General features: G+C 48.3%; 1 long non-coding RNA gene across 1 annotated transcript; it reads right to left on the reverse strand.

Moving 5' to 3' along the window:
- Nucleotides 1-11665: 11665 nt before the first annotated feature.
- Nucleotides 11666-14391, reverse strand: LOC123333558. The gene is made up of 2 exons (XR_006550932.2): nt 13547-14391; nt 11666-12902 (listed from the first exon to the last, which is right to left on the reverse strand). It is a non-coding gene; the product is annotated as an uncharacterized LOC123333558 (long non-coding RNA).
- Nucleotides 14392-18153: the final 3762 nt, after the last annotated feature.

The raw sequence follows: 18153 nt of genomic DNA on the forward strand, positions 1-18153 counted from the left end.
TCCGCCACCACGTCCTCCTCCACCTCCTCCTTCTCCAGCACCACCTCCTCCTACTCTACTTCCTTCTCTTCCTCCTCCTCCACCACGACCACCACCTCCTCCACCTCCGCCTCCTCTGTGTCCTCCTCCTCCAGCTCCTCCTCCTCCAACACCACCTCCACCTCCTCCTCCTCTTCCTCCACCTCCTCCTCCTCTTCCTCCACCTCCTCCTCCTCCACCTCCTCCTCCATCACCTCCTCCTCCACCACTTCCTCCTCCTCCTCCACAACCTCCTCTTCCACCTCCACCACCACCACCACCTCCACCACCTCCTTCTCCTCTACCTCCTCGTCCACCACTGCCTCCACTGCCTCCACCACCTCCACAACCTCCACCACCTCCTCGTCATCTTCCACGTCCTCCTCCACCACCTCCACCACTTCCACCACCTCCACCACCTCCTCCTCCAACAGCACCCACACCCCCTCTCCTCCTCCTCTACCTTCTCTGCCTCCACCTCCTCCACCTCTTCCTCATCTACCTCCTCCTCCACCTCCTCCACCTCCTCATCCTCCATCTCCTCCTCCACCTCCTCCTCCACCATCACCACCTCCACCACCTCCTCCTCCACGTCCTCCACCACCTCCTCCTCCTCCACCTCCTTCTCCACCTCCTCTTCCACGTTCATCACCACCATCAGCCCCATCTCCTTCAGTACCGTCTCCTCCACCTCCTCCACCACCTCCTCCTGCACCACCACCACCTCCTTCTCCACCACCACCTCCTCCTCCTCCACCTCCTCTTCTATCTCCTCCTTCTCCTCCTCCTCCACCTCTACCTCAACCACCACCACTTCCACCATCTCCTCCACTACTGTCTCGTCCACGTCCTCCACCACCTCCTCCTCTACCACCTCCTCCTCCACTACCTCCTCGTCCACTACTTTCTCCTCCTCCTCCACCTCCACTACCTCCTTCTCCACCACCACCACCACCTCCTTCTCGTCCACCACCACCTCTTCCTCTTCCTCTTCCACCACCACCGCTTCCTCCACCACCTCCTCCTCCTCCTCCACCTCCACCACCTTCTCCTCCTCCTCCTCAAGCATGAGAAAACTTTGAAGGAGAAAGCAAAAAGAGGGCGACAGTAAAATGGAGGCTGTCTGGGTGTGGCCAATACTGCTGGCCATCCTCCAACTCCTCCCTTCTTCCTTGGCACAGAACCAGACTACATTTCCCAGCCTCCCTTGCTGTTGTGTATGGGTGGGCAAACTGTGGTCTCCTGCCAATTTTTATAAATAAAGTTTTATTGGAACACATCCATACTCATTCATTTATTTATTGTCCGCTGGCTGTTTTCATGCTATAGTGGCAGATTTGAGTAGCTGCAACAGAGTCTGTATGACTTAAAAATATTTACTCTCTGGCCCTTTACAGAAAAAGTTTGCTAATCCAGGATCACTACCCTATGTCTTTATGGGATGTCTTTGTTACAGTGGTCTAACCTGCCCTTGGCTACTGCAGTACAACCAACACTGCTCAGTATAGGAAATACATTAACATGCTTTACATTCTGAAGATAAATAACTAACTCTCAGTAAATAACACCTGTCCCTGCCCTATGGAACTACTCAGTTCAGGTGACTGTCAACCTTGGGGTTGCTGATCCAGCAACACTGCACAAGACAGCCTGTGGAAGACATTTAATAGAGGTAAATAGAGGTTTTATTCCTACTCTGTGGCTTATTACTTTGGCCACCTGATGTGAAGAACTAACTCAATGGAAAAGACCCTGATGCTGGGAAAGATTGAAGGCGGGAGAAGAAGGGGATGACAAAGGATGAGATGGTTGGTTGGCATCACCGGCTCAGTGGACATGAGTTTGAATAAACTCCGGGAGTTGGTGATGGATGAGGAGGCCTGGTGTGCTGCAGTCCATGGGGTCGCAAAGAGTCGGACACGACTGAGCAACTGAACTGAACTGAACTGAGTGGCTTGTTTTCTTTGGCAAGGTGGATCAACTTTCATGTCACAGCTCTGAGCAGAGACAGAAATCAGTCCCGCACTTATTTCAGTGACACTCAGCACCCAAGGAAGCTGCCCATCTGACCCACCCCTTAATATGCCCATGGACACTGTTTTGGGTGCTTTTCTTAGGGTAGTTTCTGCCTGCTCCGCCCCAGGAATCACTGAGCAGGGCCCTGGAGCCAGAGCAGAGACTCCTGCTGGTCCTGGCTGTTCTCATAAGACAAGCTTCTTTACATTTTCCTTTAGGGACCATTCTGACCCATCATTAAGTGTGAGACTGTGAGTCTTGAAGACATCTCTGGAGGGAAATGTCCTGGTAGTGCTGAAGATCTGGAGGGTCTAGTTGGTTTAGGCTTAGAGGTGAGGAAGGCAAATTCCTTATGCTAACTTTAGCTGACAGGTCAAGAGTGGAGCTGAGGCCCTGAGGAGTCTGACCTGTGGATTTGAATCTCAGCTTGGCTGCTGGCTAATGAAGCGATCTTAGACAAGTTACTTAACTGTTGTGTGCTTCCAACCAGGCTGATAACCATGGCACCTCTTTCACTGAGCCGTTTGGAACATGACAGGAGATTTTGCTCAACGAATTGGCTCAGCACTTGGCTCCAGACTTTTAAACTCCTGATCACCATGGGCTTTAAAGACTAGATGAAGTAGTTTGGATGTGCAAGTGCCAGGAAGGAGGTCTTTGTGAGAAGCAAGGCTGCTAGGAGATAATGCCTGAGGTTTCCAACTGTATGAGAGTTCTCGATTGTTCCCCCAGTACGCATGGCAGCATGGGGCCAAGGGCGGAGCGGGAAGAGAGGGAGAGGACTGTCCAGCAGCCTCCTTCCTCTAAAAGTGACTGGACAGAGAATAGATGTTCACCGGGCTTGAAAAAGTCATCTCTGTGCCTGCCCTGCCCTCAAACCGTGGACTCTTGAAATGGTTTACCCTTCTAACCAAGAATGATGCTCCAGCCCACCTAAGCTCTTGGAAAATGCCCATGTAAGGCTGCTGAAAAGAATCGGGCCAAATCTTCCTTATCCTTGACACTTGGCTTCAGCATCACCTCCCCAGGGAAGTCTGGGTAGGGGGGCCCTGCACCAGCCCACATGGCACCTTGCATGCTCCTATCATAATTCATTACCTTTTGCAATTTGTTCAACGAATATTTGCTGAGTGCCTACCACACACACAGTTCTTTGTCTATTGTCTGTCTTTCCACTGGACTCCCTGAGGGAGGTCTCTCCACCACCGCCTGGTCCTCAGATCTTCTGAACAATAGCTATGAATATTCATGACTATTGTTCAGCTAATGACTGCGGCCCCCAGCGCTTTGTGACTCTAAAGTATAATCACAGCTAACATAAATTCAGTGCTGTCGGTGTTCCAGGAGAGATGGAAGTGCTATCTATTTATCCAGAGACTCTGTGAAATAGAGGTTCCCACCCCGCTTGGACAGACGAGGAAGTGGTCTGGTAGTCTGTCACACAGCTGGTCTGTCACACTGGTCTGTCACACAGCTGGTAGTGAGGTCTGTGTGGCTCAGGGTCCCTTCACCTACAGTTTGCGCTCGGCTAACGCGACTGATCTGATCTGATCTGATCTGAACCAGCCCTGTGCTACCCATGCTGGCTGGAGACATAGATATTATTTCAGATCCTTGGTTAGGCTTAGAAAATGAACACAGCAAACTCTGAGGTTCTGTGTTTTCAAGGTAAGGTTGTGCAGGTAGATCCTGAGTCAGGCCCGACCTCTCAGATCAAGGAGGGTCAGAGGTTGTTTACACTAACATCTGTTGTTTAGTCGGCTAAGTCATATCTGACTCTTTGCAACCCCACAAACTGCAGCACACCAGGCTTCCTGTCCTTCACTATCTCCCTGAGTTTGCTCAGATTCCTGTCCATTGAGTTGGCGATGCTATCTAACCATCTTGTCCTCTGCTGCCCTCTTCTCCTCTTGCCTTCAGTCTTTCCAGGGTCTTTTCCAGCGAGGCAGCCCTTCGCATCAGGTGGTCAAAGTATAGAAGCTTCAGCTTCAGCATTAGTCCTTCCCATGAATATTCAGGGTTGATTTCCTTTAGGATGGACTGGTTTGATTTCCTTGGTGTCCAAGGAACTCTCAAGAGTCTTCTCCAACACCACAGTTTGAAAGCATCAATTCTTCAAGGCACTCAGCCTTCTTTATGGTCCAACTCTCACATCCATATATGACTACTGGAAAAACCACAGCTTTGATTATATGGACCTTTGTTGGCAAAGTGATGCCTCTGCTTTTTAATACATTGACGAGGTCTGTCATAGCTTTCCTTCCAAGAAGCAAGTGTTTTTTAATTTCATGGCTGTGGTCACCATCCTCAGTGATTTTGGAGCCCAAAAAAATAAAATCTTTGTCCCCTTCTATTTGCCATGAAGTGATGGGACCAGATGTCGTGATTTTAGTTTTTGAATGCTCAGTTTTAAGCCAGTTTTTTCACTCTCCTCTTTCACCGTCATCAAGAGGCTCTTTATTTCCTCTTTGCTTTCTCCACATTAGAGTGGTATCATTACACTGACTTAACAGACTGTGAAGCAGAGCAGCCCAGGTGTCAGCCCTGCCTTCAGAAGACCAGGTACAAGAAGTCAATCTGCATGGGTAGGCAGTGTGGCTAGATGATGGGGACTCAAGACGGCTCCTTCAGGTAACAGCCTGCTGCTTTGCGGTGCTACAATAGTGTCTGTGGGTCTGCACTCCCCTCCCTTCTGATGAGACAGAGGTGAGCTTAGGCCTCCAAACATTCACAACATTTGCCGGCCCCCTGCCTGAGTGCCAGCCCCTCCCAGAAGCCCAGGGTCTTTGAATCAGTCCCTGGTAAGACATCCTGCTGTGACCTAAACTGACCTGCATTTTCTGCAAGTCACAAGTTAGCCTTGGCCCCCGAGTGGGGGTTGGGGAGACAGAATAGAAAATCACAGAGAAGCAAACAGTCTACCCTCCTGCCCTCATCACCTCCGGTGACAGAGGAGATGAGGGGAAGGACTGGGAAAGCACAGATGCAGGCTGGGGCTGGGGCCCTAATAAAGTTAACTCTACCTGAGTTTTCAATTACCTTCTCAGAGGAAGTCGGGGACCACCAACAAGGGTGGGAGTGGGGCAAGGGGTATGAGAGCTCAGTTCGGTGCTAGCCCCTTTGTAACTGCATGCTCTGCTCGCTATTTTGATGATGGCTTACCCGATTTCCCAGAGGAAAACCAGCCCAGGGAAAGAGGTAGAAAGAAGAGAAGTCCACATTCCACTCCCAGCTCTGTCTTCCTCCAGACAGGGGGGTGACTGACTTCCTGGAGAGACAGGACACTTGGCGGGGTCCTGGGGACTTGATCACGAAGTGGGGGTGCTGTGGGCCTCAGAAGGGGGCTGGAGCAGTGCAGTGGCGGGTCCACGGCTGGGGCTGGGGCCTGGAGAGCAGGTTCCTTGATGATGCAGAGTCGAGGGCAGTGGGAACAGCCTGACTCAGACATCTGGGCCGGCAGGTGAATCCCTCCCCAGCTGTGTGCCCTTCCCCTGTGGGACCCCCCCACCACCACCCATCATGTCTAAGCCTCAGTTTCCCCAGCGGTAAAATGGACATAATCTCAGAGTCGTGCTGAGAAATGTGAAATACTACATGCTGTAGCCAATAGAGTCTGACGGAGAGTAAAAGCTCAGTAAATGCTAGTTGTCCTTGCCCCCCACTCCCAAGCCCCACCTCCCAAGGTCTGCGGCCCACAGGGAGAGTGGAGTTAGCATTGTGGGACGCTCACCACCCCATATGCCGTCGACCCTGCTCTCCTTGGCGTGGGCTGATGCTTGGAGACTTGGTGGCCCAGAAAGCATGGGCAACGCTGAGGCTTGGCGTTGTCTGTTGCCTGGCACCTCAAGCAGCCCTGAGCCACTCCTCCCCACCACCGTCATCACCCTGGGCCTTGGCGCCAGGTGAGCAGATGACGTGAGGCCAAGTTTCCCTCCTGCATGGAATTTGCCAGCCTCACAGCGCTCCTGCCAGCCTGCCCTGCCCGGGTCCCAGGTGGGTTTCACCCGGTCAGGCTGGGTTCCCACTCCTGCATCTCATCCTGCCCAGAGGTGATGGCCGCTGAGGGAGGGGGAGATGCTCAGCCCGGAGCTGCCCCAACAAGCCGGTATGGTGGAAGCCCTCGGTCTTTTCTGGTCCCTCACCACCCCAAGCTTGGAACCCAGCCTCACGCTGGCTACCAGCCAGCTTCCTACATCTCATTTGCTTATCACTGTTTGTTTTGGAGGCTTCTGGGAAGCCAATCCCCACGTGAGGGGGATCTTTGACCTGGGGACTTGTGAGGGCTGAGACTTTGAATTCTTGAGAAAGTCCAGCTCACAATCGGCCACCTCAGGCCCAGGGAGTGTGGACTTGCTTGACCTCAGGGCCATGACCTGGCATCAGGCTCCTGGCACACGTTTCCAGGGCAGACCATGGGTAGAGGACGCTGGGCCATTCCAACACAGAGCTCATCAACTGGACCTGCCTGAGGCAGCTTCATCTGGGGTCCAGGGTGGCATGGGTCTCTTTCTGAAAAGAGAAATGATAAGCATTTTGTATTCTTCCCATTGTTCATTTGGATATGTTTTGCTATAAAAGGAACATCTAGAGGAAAATTATTTGAGTAAATTATGGACAAGTTCCTGTGATGAGTGATTAGCAGAAACCCCAAACGTACCCCAGTTTGAGATGCAAGGATGAGGAAGTAATTTTAATAAAATCTCTACTTGATAAATAACTTTTAAAAGCACAAATTGCCTGGCAATGTCCATTAAAAAAAAAAAACTTGTAAAATTGATATTAACACCCCCTATTAAATGTGGTAGAATCACATATCATCCTGCAATCCCACTCCTGGGCATATATGTGGAGAAACACATGGCCCAAAGGACACCTGTGCCCCAGCGTTCATCGCCGTGGTCTTTACAATAGCCAAGACATGAAAGCAACCTAAATGTCCATTGACAGAGGAATGGGTAAAGGAGATGTGGCGTACAGACAATGGAATTTTACTCAACTCTTAAAAAGAGGGAAATATTGCCATTTGCAGCAACACAGATGGACCTAGAGATTGTCACACTGAGTGAAGTAGGTCAGAGAAAGACAAATATGGTACCATGTCACTTACATGGGGAATCTAAAAATAAAAAATGATACGCATGAACTTATTTACAAAATAGAAACAGAGTCACAAACTCGAAGAATGAACTTATGGTTACAAGGAAGGAAGGGTTGGGGAGAGAGAGAGTTAGGGAGTTTGGGATCACATGTACACAGTGTTATGTTTCGAGTGAATAATCAACAAGGACCTACTGTACGACACAGAGAACTCTGCTTGATACTATGTAACAACCTAAATGGGAAAAGAATTAGAAAAAGAATATTAATATATGAATACATACATACAATTGAATTACTGTACACATGAAACTAGCCCAACACTGTTAATCAACTCTACTCCAATATAAAACCATATTATAAAAAATGTGGTAGAATCATAAAAGAAACAGGTTGAACATAGTAAACTTGCGAAGAATAAAGGAAAAAACTCAGGTTATTCCCCTAACAGAGATAGCTGTTTCAGTGTCTAGTTCAAACTATGATACTATATATACCACTTTGGGTCATGGTTAGCATTGTAACCTAAGCATTTCCCCAAATCAATCTTTTAATGTTCACTGGGGTAATTTTAAAAATTTTAACGGTTGCATAGTAGTCCAGCATGTGGTTGAATAAGCTTTTTTTTTAACCATTCCCTTTTTGATATTTAGGTTGTAGATATCTACATTTTGCTCTTATTTTTGTTGTTGTTCAGTCACTCAGTCATGTCCGACTGTTTTCAGCCCCATGGACTGCAGCATGCCAGGTTTCCCTGTCCTTAGCCATCTTCTGAAATTTGATCAAACTCATGTCCACTGAGTCGGTGATGCCATCCAACCATCTCATCCTCTGTCATCCCCTTCTCCTCATGCCTTCAATCTTTCCCAGCATCAGGATTTTTTCCTGTGAATCAGCTCTTTGCATCTGATGGCAAAAGGATTAGAGCTTCAGCTTCAGCATCAGTCCTTCCAATGAATATTCAATTTCTTTTAGGATTGACTGGTTTGATCTCCTTGCTGTCCAGGGGAATCTCAAGAGTCTTTTCCAACAGCCTTGCTCTTATTTAGAAAAATGCTTATTAGCCATCTTTGCATGTTGATTTGAGAACATCCTTAGGGTTAACATCCTAGCAGTGGAATTGTTGAGTCACAGGGTAAGAACCTTCTAAGACTCCAGGCACATCCTGCCTTTGCTGGTTTCTTCTTTTGCGTCTCTGAAAACCACTCCCACCTTGAGATAGGGAAGTTTTACCTGAACTCTCAGTAATGTGATGGTGAATTTGTCATTATATGTTTGGATTATAATCCATCTGGACTAATAACACTAATAATAATAGGTAATGTATATCAGATGTGTTCTAAACTAAGAACTTTACATGCATTAGCTCACATCCTTCTATAATTACACTACAAGGAAGGAACTATATCCCTTCTTACTATAAAGAAATAGATCTTGATTTTAACCCAATACAAGGGATGAGGTAGGAATTTAGCTTTATTTCCCCACATGATTTGAACATAATTTACTAAGCAACTGATCTTTTCCCCACAGATCTGAACATCACACTCATCATAAACCACTAATTTTCTCTAGTTCATAGGGTCTGTTCCTAGACTTTCTCTTCTTTTCCATTGAGCTGTCTGCCCATCTTCCATTCTTCTCTGTATTCATTTCTGTTTTAATAGCTGGGAATGTAGATCCACATTGTTCTTTTCTTCCCCCAAATTTCATGACTCCATTTACATGTTTATTTTTCCAGGTGAGTTGTTCCATGTAAGTTCATTACATCAGATTTAAAAAACAAAAACAAAAAAACCTTAGATACTTTATTAGAATTACCTAAAATGTAAATTTGAGCAAATGGCATTTTACAGTATTAGGAGTTCTCAACATGGCATGTTTTACCACTTATTTAATGTCCCTCTGTGTAGTTCAGTAGATTTTTTGCGATGAGTATTATGCATTTCCTGAGAGCTTTACCCCCTGGCGTCGCTGCTATACATGGGACGTGTTGCATTTCAAGTCTGCGGCCTGGTGTTTGCTGCCCGGACAGTCCTGATCCAAGGACAGCTCACCCCCCCGGGGACAGCCACAGCACTGTCCTGGCCCTCCTCCTGTCCACGACTGTGCCCAGCGAACCCCAGAACCCAGCAAGAGGGGGCTTCATCCAGTGGGCACTGCTGCAGGCAGGGGCAGAGGGGTTTTAGCTGCTCATTTTTAAAGCAGTGGTGCTCACTGTGGGGGGTCAGAGAGTGTCCTGAGAAGACTGTGGACTTCATCTCAGAGAGATGATCAAATGCTGCCCAGACTTTCTGAAGATTCATGGACATCCAACCTCGGATCCATCCGAGGACCGTAATTAACATCTTGCACTAAAAGGCTGGTCCAGTTGTCAGAGGAGGCACACTGACTGAAACTGCCTGCCCCGGCCAGGCACCTAGTAACCATTTTCATGAGTTATTTTATGACAGAAGGTCCCGGTCAGGAACACGGAACTAATAAGCCACCACCAACTGAAAGAGTTCAGGAAAGGTCAAAATGAGACACCACGTGACCTTCCACCTCCCAGAATCCTCCTCGCTGGCATCCATCTTGGCTGAGCATTGCATGCGCCACCAGGAAGGACTCTGAGTCAGAAGGATTGGCCAGAGACAACCCAGAAACTAATCCCATCACCATAAAACCCGGGACTGCGAGCCACGTGACAGAGCAGTTCTCCTGGGCTCCCTTACCCTCCTGCTCTCCACCCGGGGGGCCCCTTCCCAGTAAAGTCTCTTGCTTCGTCAGCATGTGTGTCTCCTCGGACAATTCATTTCTGAGTGTTAGACAAGCACCCCATCTCAGACCCTGGAAGGGCTCCCCTTTCTTGCAACACAGCTATGAATTCCTCCAGGTAGGTGATACTGAGGACAGAGTGCTCGATTGAGCCTGTGTGACCTTGGAGAGTCACTTCCCTCTCTGAATCTTTATTTTCTGCCGGAGAACAATTAGCTGCCCATCCAGTAGCAGCAATGTTTGGGGATCACCTGAGCTTGGGTTTGTAGAAGCGCTGAGAAGATTGCAGCTAAATTAGAGGAAGTTTGGAGACAATAAATGCCAGGAAAGGGAGCACAATGAGGCCCAGCTCTGCTGTGCGGTGAAGACATCTGGGTTTCTTAGAGTTATCAGCTCCTGTGCCACGACTGGCCTCTGCAAACTTGGCCTTTGCCCCCAGGAATGGCTGATGAAGGCCTTCACGGCTCCCTGCTTCTGAGGTTATGAGACTGTTACGCTGACCCAGCTAAAAACCACGATGGAGTAGCTGGATGTTGGAGGAGAAGTGTCAGGACTTGTGGTTCACAGATATCAGTTTCTGGGTTGTTATAAAAATTAATAATTAATCCTTTCCTGTGTGCTGGAGGTGAGCACCCAGGAGACTTCAAGGGGCCTTGCACAGGGTCACTGGGGAACAGGACCAGATGCCAGGTGCCTGGCAAGCCCTTGGCCTGCCTGGCCACAGGCCAGCCCTCCTCTCTGGCCCCCTATGGGGGGACTACAGTGGGGACTGTGAAATAAGGGGCTGTACTGCATGAAAGTGAATTTGCAGCTGAAAACTTGTGCAAAATGTATTAATACATTTATGATTGTGCCTTACGAGGGACTTGAAAAGCCTTCCAAGTTGCTTTCCTGCTCCCAGCAGCTGATACCACCTGACTGCATGGCCCAGCTTGACCTTTGGGCTCCAGACACATCAGCCTATGTGTGCACGGGGTGTGTGTGTATGTGTGCTTGGTGGGAGTGGGGTGGGCACGGGTTAAGGGAGGAGGGCAAAAAGCAGGTCACTGGGAACCTCTAAATACAAATGGCCACTGCCTCCTTCCCAGGATAAATCTCGAGGGGGAAGGGTATTGATATGCCAAGTGGGTCTTCCATCCACCCACCTCCGCAGCCCCAGCCTCTCCAGGGCAGAAGTCAGAGAGCAGGACATCAAGGGGATTTGCAGGAGTATTTCAAACATCCCACTCTCGAACGTGCCACCTGCAAGGGCTCCCATCTGGAGGGCAGCAGGGAAGTGCTGTCCTTCTTCCAGCCTCTCCTTGGCGAGTGAGCCCCACATGGCAGGGATGGCGCTCTGAACTTTAAGTTCCTGGCTCAGTGACTGGATACAACAGGAGCTTAATAAAGGACTTGGAGACAAATGACGGAAGCCTCTCCCATGCTTTACTGAATCTCCTATCCTTCCTCTGCTCCCTCCACGCCAATCCGAGTGCCTCTCCTCCTGATTTCTGCTGGAATTGAACACCCCTGAGCTATCACCCCTCGCCAGGCAGGTGGCCCAGCCCTGTGTCCCTGTCTTTGCTGATCCCACAGAGAAGCTGCCTGTGTGTGCGCTCTCTTTCACAGCGCAAGGACTCTATCCATCACCATTATGGATTCTCTGTTATGTCGGCTTTAAAAAAAAAAAATGCATACACTTGGCCCAGACGAGCAAAGTTGTGGCTTCTGTTTTCTGTAATGAATCTAATAACTGTTGTCAGTCTTCACCTGGTAGGGTAATGAGAGAAACATTCGGTAGGCTATTTAATTGACTTTAATGGACTGGCTTGGGGTTTGAGGGGTAAATACACAGGAGTTCAAAATTCAACTCTAATGAGCCATTTGGTAATGAGGACCAGGATTCTTGTGCTGCTCAGGGTGCTGGTGGGGGTGGATCCCTGGCTGACTGGCCCCCTCGTGGCTCTCTGCTCTGGGTGACCGTCTGGACTGGCCATGAGCTGGGAGGGACAGCCTGTCCCTGCAGTCCCAGGGACATTTGCTGCTGGCATCCATGGCAGGTGTAACCCTTGGCCTGCTCTCTTGGCACGGACAACCCATTAGCCACCCTCACCCAGTTCCTGAAAGTTCTGCTGCCCCTAGAAGCATCGTTGTAATTCCCAATCAGCCCAAGACCCTTGTGTAGCCCTGTGGCCCCAGACAGATTCACACACGCTCTGTAGCAGCCAGCTGGGGCTCCCCCAGTCCCTTCTCCGTCACGTGGTGCCCAGGGCTTTAGGAAGGCCAAACTGGGCACCCCACACCCCTGTGTTGCCAGAGTCCCCAGCACAGGGCTTGCTCTACCTCCCAACCCCTCCCACTACCGGAGCTTTAGATGAGGATCCGGGCCCAAAGACCCTCTGCTTTTGCCTTTCCCCGCAGCCTACTTAGCTTTCCTCCTTACTCTGGGACCTCCACCTGGAGGAGGCGGGACAGCACATCCCTGACCTTGGTCCATCTTCTTCCCACAATTCCCTGGGCCAGGAGGAGAGGGCTCTTCTTGCTTCACTTTTTACCTCGCTCTCCCTCACATCCTTGCCACCAGCACGGTCCATGGACGAGCAGCATCGGCATCACCTAGGACCCCGGAAGAAATGCAGATTCTTGGGCCCCGCCCCAGACCTTCTGAACTGAGTCTGCATTTTAACAAGGCTAGGTGATTCGTATGCATGTGACGGTTTGAGGGGCAGAGCTGCACACATCACAGCCTGGCTGCTTTCTGTCTTGTCTGATGTCAGATTCTGTCACGTCACCTGGCCCTCCTGGCCTGGTACTTGATGATATTCATGGGAGTTCAGCAAGTTTGGGAAATCCTTATCTTTCTTGCCAAAATCCAACTTCTGGATGCTGCAGACTCAAAAGTCTTGCCTTGGTGTCTTGGAAGTCACAAGCTGAACAGATACTGTTTCTTTCCTTCTCTTGACAGTCTCACTATTAGTCTTGATCCTCCCCAAGGCATGCTTCTTGAAAATGGGAGGAAAGAGGAGAAGCTAGGGCTGTGAGAGAGAAAAACACATTGTTTCAAAAACTGCTCTCTCAGTTACCACAGCTTTTGACTCAAGCTTGGATGATGCCAGCATCCCACTTAGGGGGTGGAGGGTTCTCTTTTCACAAGAATGCAAAGGGGGGACGCGCTCACCCTAGCACCCAGATGGCTCCACATTTCTTGAGCAAGCAGACTGCCTTTATTTTGTAGGCCAATAGGGGAAAACCAAGTGTTTTCCCCTTTGGCTTTGGCTGCTATGCTGTTTAGAGTCAACTTCGTGTCTCAGCAATGGTAAACGTATAATTATGTACAGTCCTCACCTTGAACTCCTTCTTTGTACCACTCTTCCTCCTTAATTGTAATGTATGCATTTTATTCTAAGCCACTTTAAAATCCTTCCTGAAGTCGGGAGGATAAATTCATGGGCAGGTACTGTTCTAGATCCCTGAATAAAGTTTGTCCTATTTAATCCTTTTTCCAGATTAAGAAACAGAAGCTCAGAGAGATTAAACAAACAAGCCAAAGACAGGGCCCTTGCTGAGTGTCTACATGAGGCTCTCAGCTCTCTGCAAGCAGAGTTGGCCCCCTCGTCGGAAGCACCTGGGGGCTTCCCCAATGGCTCAGCAGGTAAAGCAGAAGACACAGTGTCAATACCTGGGTCAGGAAGATCCCATGGAGGAGGGCGTGGCTACCCACCAGTATTCTTGCCTGGGGAATTCCATGGACAGAGGAGCCTGGCGGGCTACAGTCCATAGGGTTGCAAAGTGTCAGACACGACTGAAGTAATTGAGCTTGCACGCACGCACAGGAAGTACTTGGGCGTGGTTCTCTTGGCAGGTGGACTGACACTGTGCTGAGAAGGAGCAGAGGGGAGATTTGCATCAGATTTGCTCTGAGCCTTGGGACTCTCCATCAAGCATCATGGGGAAATTTGCTCAGCATGCTTTGGGGCAGCCAGGCCTGCTCGAGAGGCTCCCTTATACGATGTCCACCATTTCCGCAATTAACTGACGGTAAAGGTTCTCAAGGGCCAAGCTGGGGCCACCAATTCACCTGTGACTGGAACAGGTGAATTGCTTTGTGGGAGTATTTCAAAGGTGTGTGCCCGCCTTGCCCACAAGGTATTCCAGGCAAGCTGTTTTCCTCAAAGATAAGGTCATCTTCCTAGATATTTGAGATAAATGCAAAAGATGACACAAAGGAGCTATTTAGCAAAGAAGGAAGAGAATTTATATGCACCAAAAGGGAAGGATTATTGTTCATTGAAAAAAGCAAATAAAAGAGCAGTACATGCATTAAGATCCTTGATGTGAGTGTGCTGTAACTACACATTCTCAGACACATATATGTAGACATACACACCGCAGATCAGAGATCACACAGGAGGGTTAGAAGAAACACCTAACAACATCGAACTGCTTACAGCTGCTTCTGGAAAGAGAGACAGAAGGTGACATCATGGATGAGGAAACATTGCTTTTTAATTTTTACTGTATGTATTTCCATATGTTAGAATCTTTTTTTTTTTTTTTTTTTACTGTTGAAGTCTCCACTTTAAAGAAACACAAGTTAACAGTATTCTTTCAAAAAATTTGTTGGAAACCAATGATATAATTAAACTAGGAACCACTCATATAATTAAGAACTGCTTATATGCTCCCAAAACTCTAAGGCTTAAATGCAGAGAAAATGCAGTTTATCAAAGGGCTGAAAAGAGAAATAACCAAAAAAAACCATTTTTTAAAGGATTAGGATACCATGAAAGAACAAAGACCAAATTCACAATTTACAAAAAGAAACCTAAATTAGATGAATTCCTCCATTAAAGGACAGACTTTTAAATGCAATTCCTCTGTTAGAGGACAAAAACTTTTAAACTGAGTTAAGGGAAGAAAAAAAAAACACCTAATATATGCTGTTTATAAGAGACTTATTTAAAGCAAAATTGCAATAAAATCTATAAGCAAATATAACAAAAGTATTTTATGCCAGTGCAACTAACAGGAAATAATATTAAAATCAATTGTTTAATAATATTAAAATCAGTATGTTGATTGTGGACAATATCAATATCAGACAAAGCTTATTTTTTACACAAACAGAACCATTCTATTAACAAAGATATAATTCACAAAGCTGAAACTCTCATAAACCTTTAAGTGACAAATGACTATATCAATGGATTGAGGCGCTTCCCTGATGGCACAGTGCCTGCAATGCAGGAGACACCAGAGACTTGGGTTTGATCCCTGGGTCAGGAAGATCCCCTGAAGGAAGAAATGGCAACCCACTCCAGTATTCTTGTCTGGAGAATCCCATGGACAGAGGAGACTGGCAGCCTACAGTCCACAGGGCCTCAAAGAGTAGGACACAACTAAGTAACTAAGTCACAAAGAGTCGGACAGGATTAAGTAAATAAGCACAGCACAGCACAGAGTATTGAAGAGAAAGGTGTTGGAAACAGGAGAAGAAACAGAAAGGCAGTAAGTAGCAAAAGATTTTGACACATTTTGAGTTTTTAACAAATTAACAGGTAAGTATTAAGCAAGTACACAGTAAATACTACCTCAAAATATATACATTATGTATCAATCAGGGTTCTCCAGAAAAAAAACTAATCATCATGCCTTGCAAAAGAACATAAATTTCTCTTCTGTAATTCACGGAAGTTCTCATGGGTCACAAATAAAGCTGTAAAGAAAAACCACGTTCTAAAATCTGGTCACAATCACTGAACAAAATGCAATTTTGTTAGGAGTTTTTACATTGATGCTATCACTTCGTAATTTAAGGACTTAAAAAAAAATTGTATTGAATAAAATCAGCCACGGTGAACACTTCTTGTGAACGTGGGACTAAGATTACAGGGTATCCAGTTGCATCCAGAGGGCCAGCGTGTTGTCTCCAGACAAAGTCAGGGCAGGCAAGGAGGCAGGTTTGCTTCCTGGCTGGGTGGCCACAAGCAGGCAGGCAGTGACGGGCAGCCTGAGACGCCTAGAATCTCAGCAGCTCCAGCAGAGCCCCGGAACCCTCGCCGTCGCTGTGGTGTCAGAACGAGCCTTGGTCGAGTAAGCAAGAGTGCCCCTACCGGCCCCTCGTAATATCATGTTGAACCCAGCATTGCAGACGTGGGAGCTTCCCAGGCCACTGACCTCTGCCCTTCCAAGGTGGAGTGAGCCGAGGTTACAGGAAGGCGGGCCCTCACACGCCCATGGATTCCATCAGCTTTCATCACCCTCCTTGCTGTGCAATCTGTCCATCCACTACGGATCCCTATTTTCCCAGCCACCAAGTCCAGTGAATGATAATCCTTCCTGCTGGAATAAAGACGTTCTCTCTATTCTTTCCTCATCAGCTGTCTTGTACCATCTTTGGCTTTCATCCTCAGTTCATTCTGGGATGGCAGCCCCCCTGGGGTCTTTGAAGAAAATGGGCTTTATTTTGCAAGGAAGATCGATTGGAAACAAAATATCTCCAAGGAGGACAGGCCTGAATAAGGTGGCCCTGGAGAAGATGCTGAGGAAAGCGCAGGGAGGCGTGGGGTCCTCCTGGGACTTGAAAACCCCTCATGGATCCTCCCCACCCCACCCCATCAGTAACCGGTCTTTCCCAGCCCACGGTTCTGGAAGGCCCCTGGGCCAGAACCATGCTGGCTCTGGGTCCACCCTTCCTTAATCATTCAAATATCTTGAGTACGGTTATGGATTATCACCCTTACCTCATCATTAGGGGAAACTAGATGGTCTGGGAGCAAAGCTAAACTCTTCTGGAAGCAAGCAGTAGAGGGTTGTAGTCAAGAGACCCACTTTGGAGTTAAAAACATTTCAGAAACCAGCTGTGCTTCTTCCCAGCTGTGATTTCTGCGCTTCAGTTCCCCCGTGTAACATGTGACACTAATGATGTGAACTTCTCACGGGCTGTTGCGAGGACTGAATGTAGTAATGAGAAAAAGGCATTTAACCAAGGCCCACGTGTGATTTCTCTGTAACAAACCAATTGCATGGGGCACTATGGAAAGGGTGCACTGCTGGTATGACAGCTCCATGGCGCCACCTTGTGGTAGGTGTCTCTCAGAGCAGTAGGTTGGTCTTTCTCAAAACCAGTGCCTCTTTTTCAAATGACAGAAGCAGGTTGTGCTTGGTGAAACTCACCGTTTAAACATGCAAAGCCTGTAATGGTAAGTACTGTGTTGATGTCATGCAAAGCACCTTAGAAATATTTTAGAAAGCGATGCTGGAGAAGCATCATTTGGGAGGACTCTGCCCTCTCCGTTATCAAAAAAGAAAGTGACAGGTGTTAGTCGCTCAGTCACATCTGACTCTTTGCCACCCCATGGACTGTAGTCTGCCAGGCTCCTCTGTCCATGGGATTTTCCAGGCAAGAATAATGGAGTGGGTTACCATGCCCTCCTCTATGGATCTTCCCGACCCAGGGATTGAAGCTGGGTCTCTTACACTGCGGACAGATTCTTTACCGTCTGAGCCATCAGAGAAGCCCCCACATGCTGGAGAAACATTTGGGAGATCTCGCCCTCTCCACCACCAAAGAGATCCTCTTCTTAGATTACTACATCATCATTGCCCAAATACCCTAGATGTCCCCAGCTTTAGGGGTGGATATGCATAAGCAAATAAAGACATTTCAGTTCCCAAGCCCCTGCCTGCTTTCAATCTGCCCGATCTCATCTCCCAGCCACATTCAACTTCCCCCTCCTCTATGGCATCTCTTCCCCGACCCCACACCCCACCCAAACCTTTCTGATTTCCCCCTCCACCCCACTGCAACCCTAACTTCTGCAGCACTACCTACCACCTCCTCTGTGATTGCACCCCCATTTCCTCCGCCTCTTTCCTGCTTCAGTTCCTCTCCAGAGCACTCAGCACTGACTCCCCGTGTTTCTTGTGTTTACTCTCTTGCTCTGTTTGAATGGCACCTCCCTGAGGGCAGGGATTTCAGTCTTCCATGCTGTACCTTCAGCACCTTCTGGTACTTCCCTGGTGGCTCAGATGGTAAAGCGACTGCCTGCAATGCAGGAGACCTGGGTTCAATCCCTGGGCCAGGAAGATCTCCTGGAGAAGGAAATGGCAACCCACTCCAGTACTCTTGCCTGGAAAATTCCATGGATGGAGGAGCCTGGTAGGCGACAGTCCATAGGGTCGCAAAGAGTCGGACACGACTGAGCGACTCCACCTTGAGCACCTTCAGCAGTGCTTGGCTGTAGGAGGTGCTCAATAAATTGCTGATTGACTAAAGGAAAGAAT

The sequence above is a fragment of the Bubalus bubalis genome, chromosome 5 (genome assembly GCF_019923935.1).
Source record: "Bubalus bubalis isolate 160015118507 breed Murrah chromosome 5, NDDB_SH_1, whole genome shotgun sequence".
Lineage (NCBI taxonomy): Eukaryota > Metazoa > Chordata > Mammalia > Artiodactyla > Bovidae > Bubalus > Bubalus bubalis.